The sequence below is a fragment of the Pan troglodytes genome, chromosome 22 (assembly GCF_028858775.2).
Source record: "Pan troglodytes isolate AG18354 chromosome 22, NHGRI_mPanTro3-v2.0_pri, whole genome shotgun sequence".
Lineage (NCBI taxonomy): Eukaryota > Metazoa > Chordata > Mammalia > Primates > Hominidae > Pan > Pan troglodytes.
The window spans coordinates 2,682,229-2,700,586 of record NC_072420.2 but is presented as its reverse complement, the minus strand read 5'-3'; positions in this window follow the sequence as shown (position 1 = coordinate 2,700,586).

Sequence of the window (18,358 nt, the reverse complement as noted above, 5' to 3'; positions counted from 1 at the left end):
ACAAGGCGAGAGAATAGAGCCACATCACCTACGTTCTAGGTCCAATGATATGTCCCAATTTTATTTGTGAGCTGGGCTTAAACAGAAGAGTCTAGTCACTCAGGTGCTGGACAAATGTGTATGTTTGTCACAATGACACCTGCAGGAAGTTCTAGACATGGGATGAATCCCGCACATATTCTGGTTTTAGGCATGAGAGTGAACACCTTCTGTATGTTTGATCTAAGTACACAAGTCACTATCTCAATAGTGGACTAAATTTGTGCATGGCAGCCCCATTTTCTCTTGCAGACTTTCTCCCCTAATTGAAATCACGGCTTCACAGTTGTGCCGACACATGATATGAGAGTCATCAACATATCTGTGACTCTCACATATGAGAGTCAGTTTTTCAACTTTTTTTTATTGTACTTTAAGTTTTAGGGTACATGTGCACAACGTGCAGGTTTGTTACATATGTATACATGTGCCATGTTGGTGTGCTGCTCCTATTATCTCCTTATTTACATTAGGTATATCTCCTAATGTTATCCCTTCCCCCTCCCCCTATCCCACAACAGGCTCCGGTGTGTGATGTTCTCCTTCCCGTGTCCAAGTGTTCTCATTGTTCAATTCCCACCTAGGAGTGAGAACATGCTGTGTTTGGTTTTTTGTTCTTGCGATAGTTTGCTGAGAATGATGATTTCCAGATTCATCCATGTCCTTACAAAGGACATGAACTCATCATTTTTTATGGTTGCATAGTATTCCATGGTGTATATGTGCCACATTTTCTTAATCCAATCTATCATTATTGGACATTTGGGTTGGTTCCAAGTCTTTGCTATTGTGAATAATGCCACAATGAACACACGTGTGCATGTGTCTTTATAGCAGCACAGCATGGTACTGGTACCAAATCAGAGTACATGGTACTGGTACCAAATGGAGCAGAACAGAGCCCTCAGAAATAGTGCCACACATCTGCAACTATCTGATCTTTGACAAACCTGACAAAAACAAGAAATGGGGAAAGGATTCCGTATTTAATAAATGGTGCTGGGAAAACTGGCTAGCCATATGTAGAAAGCTGAAAATGGATCCCTTCCTTACACGTTACACAAAAATTAATTCAAGATGGATTAAAGACTTAAATGTTAGACCTAAAACCATAAAAACCCTAGAAGAAAATCTAGGCAATACCATTCAGGACATAGGCATGGACAAGGACTTCATGTCCAAAACACCAAAAGCAATGGCGACAAAAGCCACAATTGACAAATGGAATCTAATTAAACTAAAGAGCTTCTGCACAGAAAAAGAAACTACCATCAGAGTGAACAGGCAACCTACAGAATGGTAGAAAATTTTTTCAATCTACTCATCTGACAAAGGGCTAATACCCAGAATCTACAAAGAACTCAAACAAGTTTATAAGAAAAAAGCAAACAAACCCATCAACAAGTGGGTGAGGATATGAACAGACAGTTCTCAAAAGAAGATATTTATGCAGCCAAAAGACACATAAAAAATGCTCAATTTTTCAACTTTTGAAACTGCCTTTGGGTATGGGATTCAGAGCCTCAAAAGTGAACTATGATCATGTGAAAGAACGACAATTTTTAATGTTGGCTGGGTGTGCATCCCAATGTCATTATATTACTGTGTGCTGAGCCCTATTAGGAGTTTCTGTGTTGCATCTGAGGGCTTTATATGGTATGCATGACAGTCTCAATTCTTTCAGAGATTTTCATGCTGGTATGGACCCATGATCAAACCTGTGGCCCTAAGCCTATATATGAGTCAACATCTTTACAATTGGCGGGGTCCAGATAAGAGAATCATCACCTTTCTATGCGGTGGGTTTATAACGAAGTTCCCATTCCAACTGTGGCCAGAACTTTATATATGAGATTCGCAATTCCAACTATAAACTGCATTCATGTGTGAAATTCAGGACCTCACAAGTGGGTTCTGTTTATACGTGAGGGTGAAAATCATAATGGCCAGGAGGGTGCAGGGGGTGCATATGAGAAAAAAATTTCACCTGTGCGCTGGGCCCTGTGATGAGACTCTGTACCACCTGAGGGCTTTATGTAATATGTGAGAGAGTGGATGATCTTAACGAGGAGACCCAGGGATTTTTATTTTTATTTTTTCATTTCCCTCAGTGTCGGTAGGAGAAGCAGGATCTCTCCTATTGGCTGGTTTGACATATGAAAGTCATCATTGTGCCTGTGAGTTGTGCTCCAAGATATATGTCACAATTACACCTGCATAAAGGAAGAGAGCAGGAGAGTAAAATCAGTTGGACGCTGGGCCAGTGATATGTCGCTTCCCTGAGAACAGGGACCAGGGAACAGAGACACATTACCTGAATACTCAGGCATGGGTATGTAGCAATCCACTCCTTAAATTAGGAACCAGACAGCAGAGCCACATCACCTGGGTGCTGGATCTAGCAATATGTCACAATCCTCTCTGTGGTCAGGATGCAGGTAGGAGAGTCACATCTCCTTGGTGATGAATGCAGAAAAACATCACAAGTTTCTCTGTGCATAAGGTAGAGGAATAAGCCTTTTATCCCCTAAGTGTTGGGCCCAGGGATATGTCACAATACCCAAAATATGCAAACCCAGGCAAAAGAGAACAGTCACATCACCTTGGTGGTAGGGTCACTGATATGTCACAATCCCCTCTTTTGGAAGGGCCCAGATAAGAGTGGAGAGTCACATAGCCTAGGCAACGAATAGAAAGGTATGTCATAATACCCCTGTTGGCAAGACCTATGCAGAAGAGTCACATCACGTATGTGTTCAACCCAGATATATGTTACTGTACACAATGTATGCAGGGCCCAGGCAAGAGAAAAGGCCACATCACCTCGGTTCTGGGCCCAGCAATATATCACAATACCTCCTAAGAGGAGGTAACAGACAGGAGAGTCACATCACCTAGGTCTGAGGAGCAGAGCTATATGGTAATGCCCTGTGTGTGTGCGCCCCAAAATAGAGGAGAGTTACATCACCTGAAGACTGTACCCAGCTATGAGTCACAATGACCCCTGTGGGCAGCACCCAGGCATGAGAAGAGAGGACCATCATGTAGGTGCTGTGCCAGGCTGTATTTCACAATCTCCACTATGGATAGGTTTCAGGGAGAAGAGGACCGTCACATCATCTAGTTGATGAGTCTGGAGATATGTCAAAATGACCCCTCTGAAGAGACCAGGATGCAGAATCACATGACCTGTGTGCTGGGTCTAGGAATAACCCACTCTCCCTTCTGTAAACATGGCCACGCAGAAGATGAGGGTCACATATTTAAGGTGATGAACGCGGAAATATTTCACAAGTCTCCCTGTAGGCAAGACCCAGACAGGAGATTCCCTTCCCTCAGTTGTTGGGACCAGAAATACATCACAATGTGGGACTCAAGCAAAAAAACTAAAGAAACATCACCTATTTTCTGAGCTCAGAATTAGTCACAATCTCTCCTGTAGGCAAAGCCTTTGTTAAAAAAGAAGAGTTTTATCAAATAGTTGATGGGCTCAGAGATATGTCCCAATGCCATATGTTACAAATTGCTGTAGGCAGGCTTCAGGCAGGAGATGGGCCTAATAATGTGTCACAGTGCTTTCTGCTTGCAGGGCAAAGTCAACAGAGTAATGTCACCTCAGAGTTGGACCCACCAATGTATCACAATCTCCTTCCAAACAAATCCTAAAAAACAAAAGAAGAGTAACATGAGCTAGGTGCTGGGCACAGTGATATGTCACAATCCCTCCTTTAAGCAGGGACTAGGCAGGAGAAGAAAATCACACCACATGGGTGATGGGCACATAGATATTTCACAATGTCCCCTTAGGCAAAACTCAGGAAGGAGAGGTAGATCATCTAGGTTTTGGATGCAACAGTATGTCACAATGGCCATTGTGGCCTGGGCACCGGCAGAAGAGTCACATAACATGGATGTGGGACCCAGCAATACATCACAACGCCCCGGTGAGTAGCACTAATGCAAGACAGAAAACTTACATTACCTAGGTGCAAGGCCAAGTGATATGTCCCAATGTCCCTTGTGGGCAGCACCAAGGCAGGAGGTAAGAGTCACATAACTTAGGTGCTGGCTTCAGTGATATATCAGAATCCCATCTGTGAGCTGGGCACAGGAAACAGAGCTAAAACTCTCGGGAGCTGGGCAGAGATGTATGTCACAATCCCACCTGCAGAAAGCGACAGGGATGAGATGAACAACTCCACACATGTCTGGATTCCAGGTATGAGAATTTGCATGTTGGGCCTAAGTACACCAGTCCCAATCTCAACAGTGAACTGGATTCATAAATGTGTCTTCTCTGGCTGACCGTGTCCCCTTAGGAGAGTTACAGTCTCACAGATGTAATGAATTTTGGTTTGAGAGTCACACACCTACCTGTGGACAAGATCCATATATGAGAGTCAATTTTCTTTTTTTTTTCTTTCTTTCTGTTTCTTTCTTTCTTTCTTTTTTCTTTTCTTTCTCCCTTTCTTTTCCTTCCTTCCTTCTTTCTTTCTCTCTTTCTTTCGTTCTTTCTTTCTGTCTTCTTTCTTTCTTTCTTCTTTGCTTTCTTTTTTTTTTTTTTTTTCCTCCCTTGAGATGGAGTCTCACTCTATTGCCAGGCTGGAGTGCAGTGGGACGATCTCGGTTCTCTGCAACCTCTGCCTCCTGGGTTCAAGCGACTCTCCTGCTTCAGCTTCCTGAGTAGCTGGGATTACAGGTACATGCCACCATGTCCAGCTAATTTTTGTATTTTTAGTAGAGATGGGGTTGCCAGGCGCAGTGTTCCATGCCCATAATCCCAGAACTTTGGGAGGTCGAGGTGGGTAGATCACTTGAAGTCAGGAGTTTGACACCAGTCTAATCAATATGGTGAAACCCCGTCTCTACCAAAAATATAAAAATTAACTGGGCATGGTGACATGAGCCTGTAGTCCCAGCTACTCAGGAAGCTGAGACAAGAGAATTGTTTGAACCTGGGAGGTGGAGGTTGCAGTAAGACTAGATGGTGCCACTGCACTCCAGTCTGGGTGACAGAGCAAGACTCTGTCTCAAAATAATAATAATAATAAATAAATAGTAGAGAGGCGGGGTTTCACCATGTTGGCCAGGATGGTCTTGATCTCCTGACCTCGTGATCCACCCGCCTCGGCCTCCAAAAGTGCTGCGATTACAGGCATGATCCACCGCGCCAGGCCGGTTGTGCTCATTTTTGAGGATAACTTTTATTGTCACCAGAGTGTGCATGAGTGTTAGAATCTCACCTGTTTGCTGGGCCCTGTTAGGACACTATGTACCTCCTATGGGCCTTGTCGAGTATGCATTAAACATAATCCACTCTGAGGTCTTCATGCTGATATGAACCTATGATCATACCTGTGGCCATAAGCCCAGGTATGAGAGTCAACATCTCTCCAGCTGGCTGGATCCAGATTAGAGGATATTTACTTGGCTGTAAACTGGGTTCAGAAATAAGTCACTATCCCAACTGTGACTGGATGTTCACATGTGATAGTTACAATTCCAGCTGTGGACTGCATTCAGGTATGAGATTTAGACCTCCCTAATCACCTCTGTTCCTGTGTAAGAATGACAATTCTGATGATTGGTGGGTGTGTATACAGAGAACAAAATCTCACCTGTGTTCTGGGCCCTGTGATGACACTGTACCATCTGAGTGCTTTACATGATGTGCAAGAGTGCTTATTTTCTCTGACCTTCATAGTAAAAGAAGACCCATAATTTTGTACATTTTGTAAAGCCTGGCTATGAGACAAAGTATCTCTCCTATTGGTTGGTTTAAGGTATGAATGTCATCATCACACCTACATGCTAGGCCAAAATATATGTGACAATCTCACATTTGAGTAGTCAGCAAGCAGGAGGGTCTCATCACCTGGGTCATTGTCAGGGATATGTCACATTCTCCCCTGAGGACAGGGACAAGGCAAGAAAGTCACATCCCTAGGTATTCTGCTAGGGATATGTTCTTGCCCCCTCCTGAAAGCATGACACATGCAGCAGAGTCACCTCACCTGGCTTCTGGGCCCAGCAATATGTCACAATTTTCCCTGTGAGCAAGGCACAGGCAGGAGAAACACATCACCTGTTTGCTGGGCCCAGAAATATGCTACAGTTTTTCTTGTGAGCAGGGCTCAGGCAGAAATGGGGGGATCACATTTTCTAGGTGATAAATGCAGAGCTATGTCACAAGGTCCCCAGTAGTCAGGGCCTTGGCAGAAGATTCCTATTGTCTAGGCGATTGGCCCAGTGATACAACACAATAGTTAAATTATGCAGGGCCCAAGGCAAAGAGGAGAGTTGCATCAGCTAAGTGATGAACAAAAAGATACGTCATAATACCCAGGTGGAAATGGCCCATGCAGGTGAGTCACATTACCTAGGTGTTGGACCCAGTGATATGTCACAATACACAATATATGCCCGGCCCAGCCAAGAGGGGAGAGTCAAATCACCCAGGTGCTGGGCCCGATGATACATTGTAATCTCTCTTTGGTCAGCGCCCTAGCAGTAGAAGAAACTCACATCACCTCGATGCTGAGGTCAGCCATATGTCACAATACCCCTGAGAAATGAGCCCAGGAAAAGAGTCACATCATTTAAGTGAGAGGCCCATAGATATTTTGCAATTCCTCCTGTGGGTAGTCCTCAGTAAAAAGACAGTCACATTACTTAGAGTCTGTCCCCAGCGATGTGTAAGAATCCCAGCTGTGAACAGGCACCAGACAGGACAAGAGAGTCCCATCACCTGGGTGAACAGTGCACAGATATGTCACAATGACCCCACGTAGGCAAAGTCTAGACAAGAGTTACATCACCTGGGTGTTGGACCCAGCAATATGTCACAATGGCTCGTGTGGGCAAAGCACAGGACCGAGTCATATAACAAAGTGCCAGGACCAGTGTTAGGTCAGGATACCCTTTATGGGCAGTGCCAAGACAGGAGATTAGATTCATATTAATTAGATGCTGGATTCAAGGATATATCACAATCTCATCTGTGGGCTACACCCAGGCAAAAAAGTCAAATCACTCAGGAGCTGGCTAGAGGTGTACGTCAGAATCACACCTGCAGGAAGGTCCATGGACGAGACTAACAATCCCTCATAAGTGCCAGTTCTGGATATGAGAGTGAACGCCTCCTGTATGTTGCATCTATGTGCATAAGTCACAATCTCAATGGAGGAATGGGTTTTTTCCATGAGAGTCTTAATCCCTTTTGAAAACTGAGTTATCTTAGTGTAGTCACAGCCTCACAAGTGTTTTGGATCTTGGTCAGGGAGTCACAAACCCACTTAAGGACAATATCCACTTATAAGAGCCAATTTTCCAACTTTTGGCTGCCTCTGGGTGTGAGTTTCAGAACCTCATTTATGTTCCATGTTCGTGTAGGAGAATGACAATTTTGACAGATGGCTGGGCTCAGGCAGGAGCCTTTCATCCTGCAGGTGTTGAGACAAAGGATACATCACAATACCCAAAATATGCTGGGTGCAGGCAAAAGAGGAGACTCATATTAGCTGGTTGCTAGGTCGTTATATGTCACCACCTCCCTTTTTGGCAGGGCTAAGGAAAAAGAGGAGAGTCAGAGCTAAAGAAATGTCATAATGTCCCTGTGGGTAGGGCCTATGCATGAGAGTTGCAACACCTAGTCATTGAACCCAGCCATATATTATAATACACAATGTATACAAGGCCCAGGCAAGAAAGGAGAGTAATATCACATAGGTACTAGTTCCAGCAATATGTCACAATACACCCTGAGTGGAGGCTCCAGGCAACAGGGTAACATTACCTAAGTGAAGTGCCCAGAGAGATGTTTCAATGCCCCTGGTGGGTAGGATTTTGAAAAAAGAGAAGTTACAGAACCTAGGGGCTAGGCCTAGCTATGTGTCACATTCATCTCCAAGACGGAGCCCAGACATGAGAGAAAAGTCACATGATGTAGGTACTGGGCAAAGTAATATGTCACAATCCTTATGTGAGCAGGCCCTAGGAAAAAGTAGAGAGTCACATTACCAGGCTGATGAGCACAGAGATATGTCACAATGCCCCTGCAAGGCAGGGCCCAGACAGTTGGGTTACATCGCCTGAGTAGTGGACCCAGCAATATAACACAGTGTCCCATATGGGCAGTGCACAAGCCGGAGAGTCACATAACCTGGGTGCGAGGCCAAGCTATATATAAGAACGCTTCCTCTGGGCAGCGCCAAGGCAGAAGAGGAGACTCACATCTCCAGGTGCAAGGTCTAGCGATATGTCAAAATGCTCACTGTGGGCAGTGCCAAGGAAGGAGAATAGAGTTACACCCTCAATGTGCTGGATCCAGCAATATGTTAATATCCCATCTGTGGGCTGGGTCCATGCAAGATCATCAAGTCACTCAGGTGCTAGGCACCGGCAAATTTCACCATGAAAGCTGCAGAATGGTCCAGGAATTAGATTAACAATCCCACAACTGTCTCAGTTGTAGGCATGACATTCAACACCTCCTGTATGTTGGGTCTAAGCCCACGAATAACCCTCTCAACAGCAGACTGGATTTGTGCATGAGAGCTTCAATTCCTCTGCAGACTGACCTGTGTTCCCGTGAGAGGATGACAATAGTTACTGTTGGCTGGGTGTGCATATGAGTGTCACAATCTCACCTGTGTGCTCGGCCCAGTTAGCACTCTCTGTGTACTACCCAATGGCTCTATATAGTATGCATGAGAGTTGTAATCAATTTTGAGACCTTCCTAACGGTAGGGACCCATGATCGTACTTGTAGCATTAAGCCCGGTATGAGAGTCAACATCATTACAATTAACTAGGTCAGGATAGGAGAGTCCTCCCTCGCCTATGAGCTGAGTTTAGATGTGGGACACCATTTCAACTCTGGTTGAATGTTTATATATGAACACGGGCCTAACACCGACGTGATGTGAGTGGCCTAGACACTTCAAGCAGGAGGCAATGTTACATATCTCTGGGTCTATCAACTATTTAATGTGACCTTCCTTTTTTACCTGAGCTTTCCCCATAAAAGAGATGTGACATATGTCTAGAGCAAGCACCTGGGTGATGTGACTCTCCTTTATTGACTGAGCCCTGTGTATTTTGGGTATTCTGACGTATCCCTGGACCTAACTTCTGGAAGATAAGAAGATCCAACATGGGCCCTGCCTAAAAAGTTTCTTGTGACAAATTTCTACATGAATCACCTTGGAGATTTGACTCTCCTCTCTTACCCGAGTTTTGCCCATAAGAGAGATTGTTACCTCTGCAGCAAGCACCTAAATGCTGTGGCTCTTCTTTCTTGCCTGGGTCATGCCCAGAGATGAAAGAGTGGCTTATCGCTGTGTCCAGCACACTGGTTATGTGATTATGCTGCCTGATCTCTGCTCACAGGAGCCATTGTGACATATCCCTGGGCCCAGAAACTATTTAACACGACTCTCTTCAATGACCTTAACTTGGTGCCTGGGATAAGTTGTGACACATCTCTGGATCCAGCACCTAGGTGATGCGACTCTCCTTTTCTGCATGGGCTATGCTTACAAGAAGGAGGCTGACTTATTGCTGTGTTGACAACTGATGTGATACCTCTGTTCTTGTCTTCTTAGTTTTTAAGAATTTAAACAAGAGACACAAGGAAAAAAAGTACAGCATAATTTATTGGAAAAGAAAATATTTGAAAGTTAAGTGCAGAATACAGTACACCCTGAGAGAGATACTCCAGGGTGGGCTGCTCGTAAGAGTGAGACAGCGTGGATTGTCGCTGGAGAAACCCGCTTACGGGAGTTTTACATTATTATTAATAAGGAGGAGGGAAGAGGAGTTGCCAATAAGCATGTTCTGAGTGATATTCTGGGTGCACATACGCAGTGACTGTACATGCTTGTTCATATGTTGCATGTCTCGTTAGCATCTTAGATCTCCACCCAGGAGTGTATTTCTGTTTGTTTGTTTGTTTGAGACAGAGTCTCCCCGTGTTGCCCAGGCTGGAGTGCAGTGGTGTGATCTCTGCTCACTGCAACCTCCGCCTCCTGAGTTCAAGCCATGCTCATGCCTCTGCCTCCAGAGTATCTGGGATTACAGGCATGCACCACCATACCCTGCTAATTTTTGTATTTTTAGTTGAGACGGGATTTCACTATGTTGGCCAGTCTAGTCTCAAGCTTCTGGTTTGAAGTGATCCATCTTCCTCAGCCTCCCAAAGTGCTGGGAGTACAGGTATGAGCCACCTTGCCTGGCTAGGGCCTATATTTTTTGCTATTAAAATAAGCAAAAGTTAAGTTTGAGGACAGGTGAAATCAAAATGCACATGCTTTCTAGAACAGAAAGTCCTTGATGAGGATAACTTTGCTTGAATAAGCCCAATTACAATGCGAATGCTACGGCTTATTGTGTTGGCTGTACAGTCACCATGGTTTCTGTATCCTGAGATCATGGTCATTTTCTGTACTATCTATTCTGCCTCAATTTCCCCCTAAGAGATTTTAGGGCAATAATCATATTGGAGGTTGAGGGGTTAGGCCATTATTTCTGGAGCTGTTTCCTGCTGAGTGGGTGTTACTTCTGCCTAGCCTGGGCCTTAAAGTTTCTTCCTGTGTGATCTAACAGGGTGTAAACCATGTCGTTCGTGGAACCAGTGGGAAGATGTTGGCAGCCAAAGGTTGAAAGCCTTGCAAAACCATCATGCAAACATGGAGTTGCCGTAAGCAAGAGAGCAAGAAATCAGTTAACATTTTAAACAAAATTGGAACAAAACTAAAAGCTGAAAATATAATAATGACTCGTACTATTAAAGAGAGCAAGGCAGACAATGGACATTGCTTTCATGTTCCCATGGAAGTTCCTAGAGATTCAATTTTGTCTGCCTGGGTGATGATATTATTAATATTTTCTTCGACTAAACCAGACTGATTGATCTCAAAAACAGCATTCTGCTTTTAGATATAAACATGTTCCTCTTTACCCGGCTGGGAGAAGATCCCAGGCTCTTTGGTTTTGTCAGACTACAGTGGCCATGGAGTCCAGATGTTGCTGAAGTCTATTGAGGCCCTCTGCTGCTTGTTGGGGACCCATTGAGTTTTCCTGAGATAGTTTCTATTGGATTCCCGAGGCTCCACCTTATGGTGACATTTGTGCTGCAAAGGAATTCTGCATTAAAATGGTGAAAGCAGCAAAAGTTTTAAGTCTTTTCTATTTTTTGCCAATAAGCAAAAGTTTTCTGCAGCTACGTGGTCAGCAGTCATTGGGTCCATTTATGGATGGTGAAGTTGAATGGTGGTCAAAGTTAGAGCCTGGAAGTCTTCAGTAAATGCGCTGAAGTTCTCTGGGAGCCATCAGAGCTGTTGCTTGCATTGGATTAGATCATTTGTTGAGAAGAGAACAAGCACTCTCATGGTCCTCTCTCCATTTGGGACTTTCTGTAAGGGGATCAAATTCTCTGGCCCTGCATGGTGTGAAGTTCCACCGTGAGTAACTACAGCTGGGCTGGTCACTATTGTACCTGGCAAAGGCTGATAGAGAGGAGCATAAGGAGGAGGTGAAACAAGCTTAGATTCTACAGAAGACTCTGATAGTGTGGGGATGCTGCGGATTCTACAGGAGGTGTAGGCCCCTGAGGGTCCCTATCTGGAGCTGGTGTTGGGCTGTTGGGTCTGGGGTCCCTTCCCCTTAATAAGATATGATCTTCTAATGCTTCTGAGGGGCTTTGTGGCTTACTAGGCTTTAGCCCACAGGTGCTGCATAGAGCTGGGTTTTGTTGTCAGTCCATAAAGGTTTGCACATAGGATATTTCAGACCATTTTCCCTGATTTCTACAGAAAAGATCTAGCTGTAGGAGGGTGTTAAAGTTCACAGTCTCATTCCCCAGACATGTTTTGTGAGATAATCTGTATGCAAGCTAAATAGTATTACAAAAGAAGATAAGTTTTTTTTTATTATTATTATTTTTTGGTTCATCTAGCCAAAAGCTGTTTCAATTTTTAAATATACATCTCAGGGGTGTTTCAATGACAGTAGAGGAAGCAGCTCCCATGGTGCCGACAGAATCTTGCAACGTCAGAACATGTACTAAAGTCCAGGAGGCCATGGGCATCACAATGGGACAAGTGGAACCACCAAGGTGTCCAGCACATCCCCTCAAGACCCCATTAACTGAAGCTCTAGGAGGTCATAGGCATTTGCCATACACCTTCCTATCTCTCACCAGCGCTGCCCATCTCCAGCCCTGCCGAGATGACCCCCACTGCTGGCTGGGGGGCACATGTCTGGCTGACAAGCCTTTCCCTAATTTACTGGTTTGCCATTTATGATGCCCAATTATAACACCTGCAATGCTCAGACTCAAACCCCACGACCGGGCATCTACATGACTTTGAATCGTTTGTTCAGCAAAGAAAACCTGTTGAAGAACAATTTCAAGGAGGTGGGAAATGCATAAAGCCTGAAGGGACAGGGTTCTCTTAATATTCCACTCAAAACAAAACAAAACAAAATTGTAAACAGAAAACCCGATCAGAAAATAAAGTACAATAGCCACTAGGTGGCGATCGAGTATTGCTGAAGGGACAGCAAACGATAAGCTGAGTCTGAAGGGTGGCCAGAAAGATGTGAAACTAAGCAGCAAACTAGCCCGAATATGAAATGTTGAGAGCAACCCATGTGGTTAACGTCATTTATGGATAGTACAGATTCAGCAGCCAAAAGGAGAGCAGACATATATTCTCTCTGTAGAGAATATAGGTGATTTAAACACGTTTCCCCCAGAACTTTAGTGAAACAGCGCTGGAACAACCAGCGATAGTTAACCAGGTATTCTGGAAGTGCCATAGTATTCACTGCAAGTAAAGGGAAACTGAAATTAATGAAGCAGACAAACCTCTCTCCGGGCCATGGCAAAAGAAATGTTGATGGCTGATGTAATACCTTGGTTCTTATCTTCTTAGCTTAAAAGAATTTAAACAAGAAACATGCAGCAAAAGAAGTACAACATAGAGTAATTTATTGCACACAAAAAAGGAAAGAATACGTTGAAAATCAAGTGCAGAATAGACGGTACAGTCTGAGAAAGAGATTCCAGGGCAGCCTGCTCATAAGAGTGAGACAGCATTAATTGTTGCTGGAGAAACCCTCCTTCAGGGAGTTTTACATGATTATTCATAAGAAGGTGGAAAGAAGTGTTATAGAAGGCATGCTTTGAGTGGTCTTCTGGGTGCACATGTGCAGTAGCTGTACATATTTTTGCATATGTTGCATGTCTCATTAGCATGCAATGACATTTCACCCAGGAATGTCTTTTTACTTGTTAAAATGAGCAAAGGTTCAGCTTGAGGACAGATAAAATCAAAATGCACATGCTCTCTAGATGTAAAAGTCCCTACTGAAGATAGTGGGTTTCAAACGACCCCAAGTGCTCCACAACTAAAAAGTCGCTCCCACGAACCTGGAACACTATCTGTTCCTGAGGGATCAGGTCCCATTTGTGTCTCTGAGACACTGGCAAGTCAGGCACGACTTGGGATGAGACGGATGATTTTAATTGTAAAATGCCTAAATAGTCAGCAGCTTCAGGTTATATTTTGGAGCTTGTCCACTTAAATGGGTTGATGAAAATGGCTCCCAAAGCTCACGCTTTGGAAAGGGGGTTTTCTCCTTTGCTCTTAGATTTTCTGCAACCCATTAAACTAACCTTCCTGATGCCTCGACTTTCACATTCGTGAAAAAGGCGCCATTGAGAGTGACGTTTCCAGGAAGGCTCAGCCCTTGTCAGCCCCTGCAGAGCTCTAAAGCTGTTCACAAGCAGGCCATGTGGAAGATTTCTCTCAAAAGCGATTGAGCACGCGCTCTGGCTAGACAAAAAAGAGGGCTGCTGCACAATGGACAGTGTCTCAGACATCAGGATAGTTTCCACAGCAGTTTAGGAAAGAAGGCAGTGCCCTGAGCTGCAGAAGGTGCAATGCTCTGGAAGGAACCCTGGGTGCAGCTGAAAGAGGAACCTGAGAAGCATAGGGCCAATCGGGTGAGGACAACCCGCCCGATTTGGGCAAAGGTAAGGTGCCTACATAGGGTAATACCCTCCTCAATGCTCAGCCCAGACCTGTCCTCCAATTCCACCTCTGTACTCACTCTCTGTGACAAAGAGTCGGCATAGCATAAGAACTCAGCAGTGCTTTGGACACTGGGAAGTCCACACCGCTCTGTCCCTCCCTCCAGGGCTATGCACCCCGGATCCCGGTATATGCTGGGATTATGGTTCTGAAGCCTACCGACAAATAGGCTGACAGCAGTTAATGGACTACAGCTCCCAGCATATTAGGTGGGGCATGTACCACTTTGCCCCTTCTTCCAGGGCTATGCTTTACCCCGGAGACTGGCGCATGCTGGGATTGTAGTCCTGTAGCCATTTGACCAAAGGGCTGGGAGTGTTTATGAGAATACATCTCCCAGCAATCCTAGGGAGGAGCACACAGCCCCGCCTCTTCCTCCAGTGACACTCATTGTCCCTGAGACAGGTGCATGCTAAGATTGTAGTCCTGAATCTCTGCGACCAAAGAGCTGGAAGTGTTTATGAGCATATATCTCCCAGCAAGCCTAGGAAGACGCACACAGCCCCTCCTCTTTTTCCACTGACGCGGACTGTCCCTGACCCCAGTGCATACTGGGATGGTAGTCCTGCATCCCTGTGATGAAAGTTCTGGGAGTCTTTATGAAACTACATCTCCCAGGAAGCAGAAGGAGGCGTCCATAGCCTAGCCTTTTCCTCCAGTAATGCGCACTGTCCCTGAGCCGGGTGCATGCTGGGATTGTAGTCCTGCAGCCCGGTGATGAAAGGTCTGGGAGTGTTTATGAGACTACGTCTCCTACCAAGCCCAGGAGGTGCACACAACCCTGCCTCTTTCTCCAGTGACGCCAACTTTCCCTGAGCCCGGTGCATGCTAGGATTGTAGCTCTGCAGCCCTGTGACTAAAGGGCTGTGAGTGTTTATGAGACTGCATCTTCCACCAAGCCCAGAGAGGCGTGCAGAGCCTCGCCCCTTCCTCCACTGATTAGCGCATGCTCCCTCAGTCACATGCATGCTAGGATTGCAGTGCTGCAGCCCTGTGACCAAAGGGCAGCCCAGTGACCAAATGGCTGGGAGTGTGTGAGAATACATCTCCGAAAAAGCATAGCGAGAAGAGCACAGGTCCACTTCTTCCTCCACTGAGGCGCGCTCTCCCTGAGCACGGTGCATGCTGGGATTGCAGTCCTGAAGCCCTGTGACAAAAGGGCTGGGAGAAATAATGAGACTACATCTCCCAGAAAGCCCAGCGAGACGCACGTACCCCTTTCTCTTCCTCCATTGAGGTGGACTGTCCCGGTGCCCCGTGCATGCTGGAATTGTAGTCCTACAGCTATGTGATGAAAGGGCTGGGATTGGTTATCAGAATGCATCTCCCAGCAAGCCCAGCGAGGCACGCACAGCTCCACGTCTTCCTCCAGGGACACACACAGTCCCTGAACTCGCTTCATGCTGGGATTGTAGTCCTGCAGCCCTGTGACCAAAGGGCCAAGAGTGTTTATGAGACTACATCTCCCAGAAAACGTAGGGAGACGCACACAGCCCCACATATTTTCCCAGTGACGCATACTGTTTTTGATCCTGATACATACTGGGATTGTAGTCCTGCAGACCTATGACAAAAGGTCTGAGAGGCTTTATGAAACTACATTTCCCAGCAAGCGCAGCGAGGTGCGCACAACCTTCCCATCGTTATCCAGTGAAGGGGAATGTCCGTGAGCCCCAAGCATGCTGGGATTGTAGTCTTATAGCACTGTGAGCCAAGGGTAGGGAGAGGACACGAGACTACATCTCCGAGAAAACCTAGGGAGACGCACACAGCCCCACATCTTTTCCCAGTGACGCATACTGTTTTTGATCCTGATGCATTCTGGGATTGTAGTCCTGCAGTCCCGTGACAAAAGGTCTCAGAGTCTTTATGAAACTACATTTCCTAGCAAGTGCAGCGAGGTGCACACAACCTTCCCCTCATTCTCCAGTGACGTAGATTGTCCGTGAGCCCCAAGCATGCTGGGATTGTAGTCTTATAGCACCGTGACCAAAGGACAGGGAGAGGCCATGAGACGACAACTCTCAGGAAACCCAGCAAGGCGCACACTGCCCTGCCTCTTTCTCCTTAGACTAGCGCACTGTCACTGAGCTGGGTGCATACTAGGAATGTATTCCTGCAGCCCTGTGAGCAAAGAGCTGGGAGTGTTTATGAGAATACATCTCCCAGTACTCCCAGGAGGTGCACACAGCCCTGCCTCTTCCTGCAGTGACTAGCGCACTGTCCCTGAGCTGGGTGCAGGCTGGGATTGCAGTCCTTGGCGATCTATGACCAAAGGGCTAGGAGTGTTAATGAGACTACATCTCCCAAAAAAGCAGAGTGAGAAGCGCACAGCCCTCCCTCTTCCTCCAGTGATGCGTGCTGTCCCTGAGCCCAGTGCATGCTGGGGCTGGAAGTGTAGTCCTTCAGCCCTGTGATGAAAGGGCTGGGAGGATTGATGAGAATACATCTCCCAGCAAGCCCAGCGAGTAACAAACAACCCCGCCTCTTCCTCCAGTGACGCGCAATTTCCTTGAGCCCGGTGCTGGCTGGGATTGTAGTCCTGCAGCCCTGTGACCAAAGGTTTGGGAGTATTTATGAGACTACATATCCCACCAAGCCCAGCGAGACGTGGACAATCCCTCCTCATCCTCCAGTAACGCGCACTATCCTTGATCTTGGTGCATACTGGGATTGTAGTTCTGCGGCCCTGTAATGAAAGATCTGGGTGACTTTATGAAACTACATCTCCCAGCAAGCCAAAGGAGGCACACAAAGCTTTGCCTCTTCATCCAGGCACACGCACTATCCCTGATCCCGGTGCATGATGGAAATGTAGTCCTTCAGCCCTGTGACCAAAGGGCTGGGAGTGTTTATGAGATAGCATCTCTCAGCAAGTAAAGCAAGGCCTGCACAGCCCCGCCTTTTCCTCCAGTGACGCTCACTGTTCACTAAGGAGTGTTCATGAGATTACATTTTCCAGCAAGCCCAGCGAGTTATGCACAGCTCTACCTCTTCTTCTAGCGACGCGCACTGTGCCTGATTCTGTTGTATGCTGGGATTGTGGTGCTGCAGCCCTGTGACCAAGGGGCTGGGAATCTTTATAAGACTACATCTCCCAGCAAGCCCAAGAGGCTCTCACAGCCATGCACCCCCACCTCCCGCCCCACTTTTCCTTCAGTGACGCGCACTGTCCCGTGAACATGGTTCATGCTGGAATTCTCCTGTTGCGGGATTCAGGAGGACGAGACAGACCTCAGGTTGAAACAGGAGAATCTTTATTGAGTGCACTCAGGACCAGCTGACTCACGTCAAAAAGACTGGGCCCGGAACAGAGACAACACCTGACTTTTATACACACTTCACAAAAGGGGGTGGGCTAGCTTGAAGCGAGCTTACAGTGGCGTGAAAGCAGGAATACAGAGGCAGGACAAAGACAGGATTGCACATGACCATTGCCAAGCAACCCACACGTCCATTATCTAGGTTTCCCTGGGCATGGGCTTATCCTATAACCCTCACTATGGTTCCCAAACAGCTGTAGTTCAGCCTACTCAGGCTTCTCATGACTTTCATTGTACTTCTTCGATAAAACACAATATTTGAAGTCACTAGTTACAGAGAACAAGAATCTATAAACTCATTCCATAAAACAAAGGGAATTTCTTTTTCTTTTCCCTGTGTTGGGGGAGTGTTGGGAGAACCTCCAGAGCACATTACATAATATTATCAAGAATTTTCCTGGGTCTGGGCTGTGCCTATTGCTGCCTCTGGGACAAGTCAGCCTAATACAAGAAAACTTATTTCTCTTTCTTTTTAATTTCATTTTTCTTTAATTTCCTTCCTTAGTCCTGCAGCCCTGTGACCAAAGGACTGGGAGTGCACAGTTACACATCTGTTCACTTGTCATGAGACAGTTTGCCTTTACCCCCATGAACATACTTACCATAGCTTCTTTCAAATCTTATCTACAGATTACAGCATCTTGCACATCTTGAGAATAGGTTCTATTGTCTGCTTTTTATCTTGTGAATCGATTACATTTTCATGCTTCTTCACGCATCTCATAAATTTTTAAATTGTGTGATAGGAACTACAGGGACTCTGGATTCTGTTGTATTTCTTTGAAAATTATTATTTTATGAGGGAGTTAATTTGAATAGGTGCAAACCCCAATCCTTATCTCTTCTACAGTGGCACAGCTAAAATCTTCATTCAGTTCTTCTAAACAGTGTGCGTTT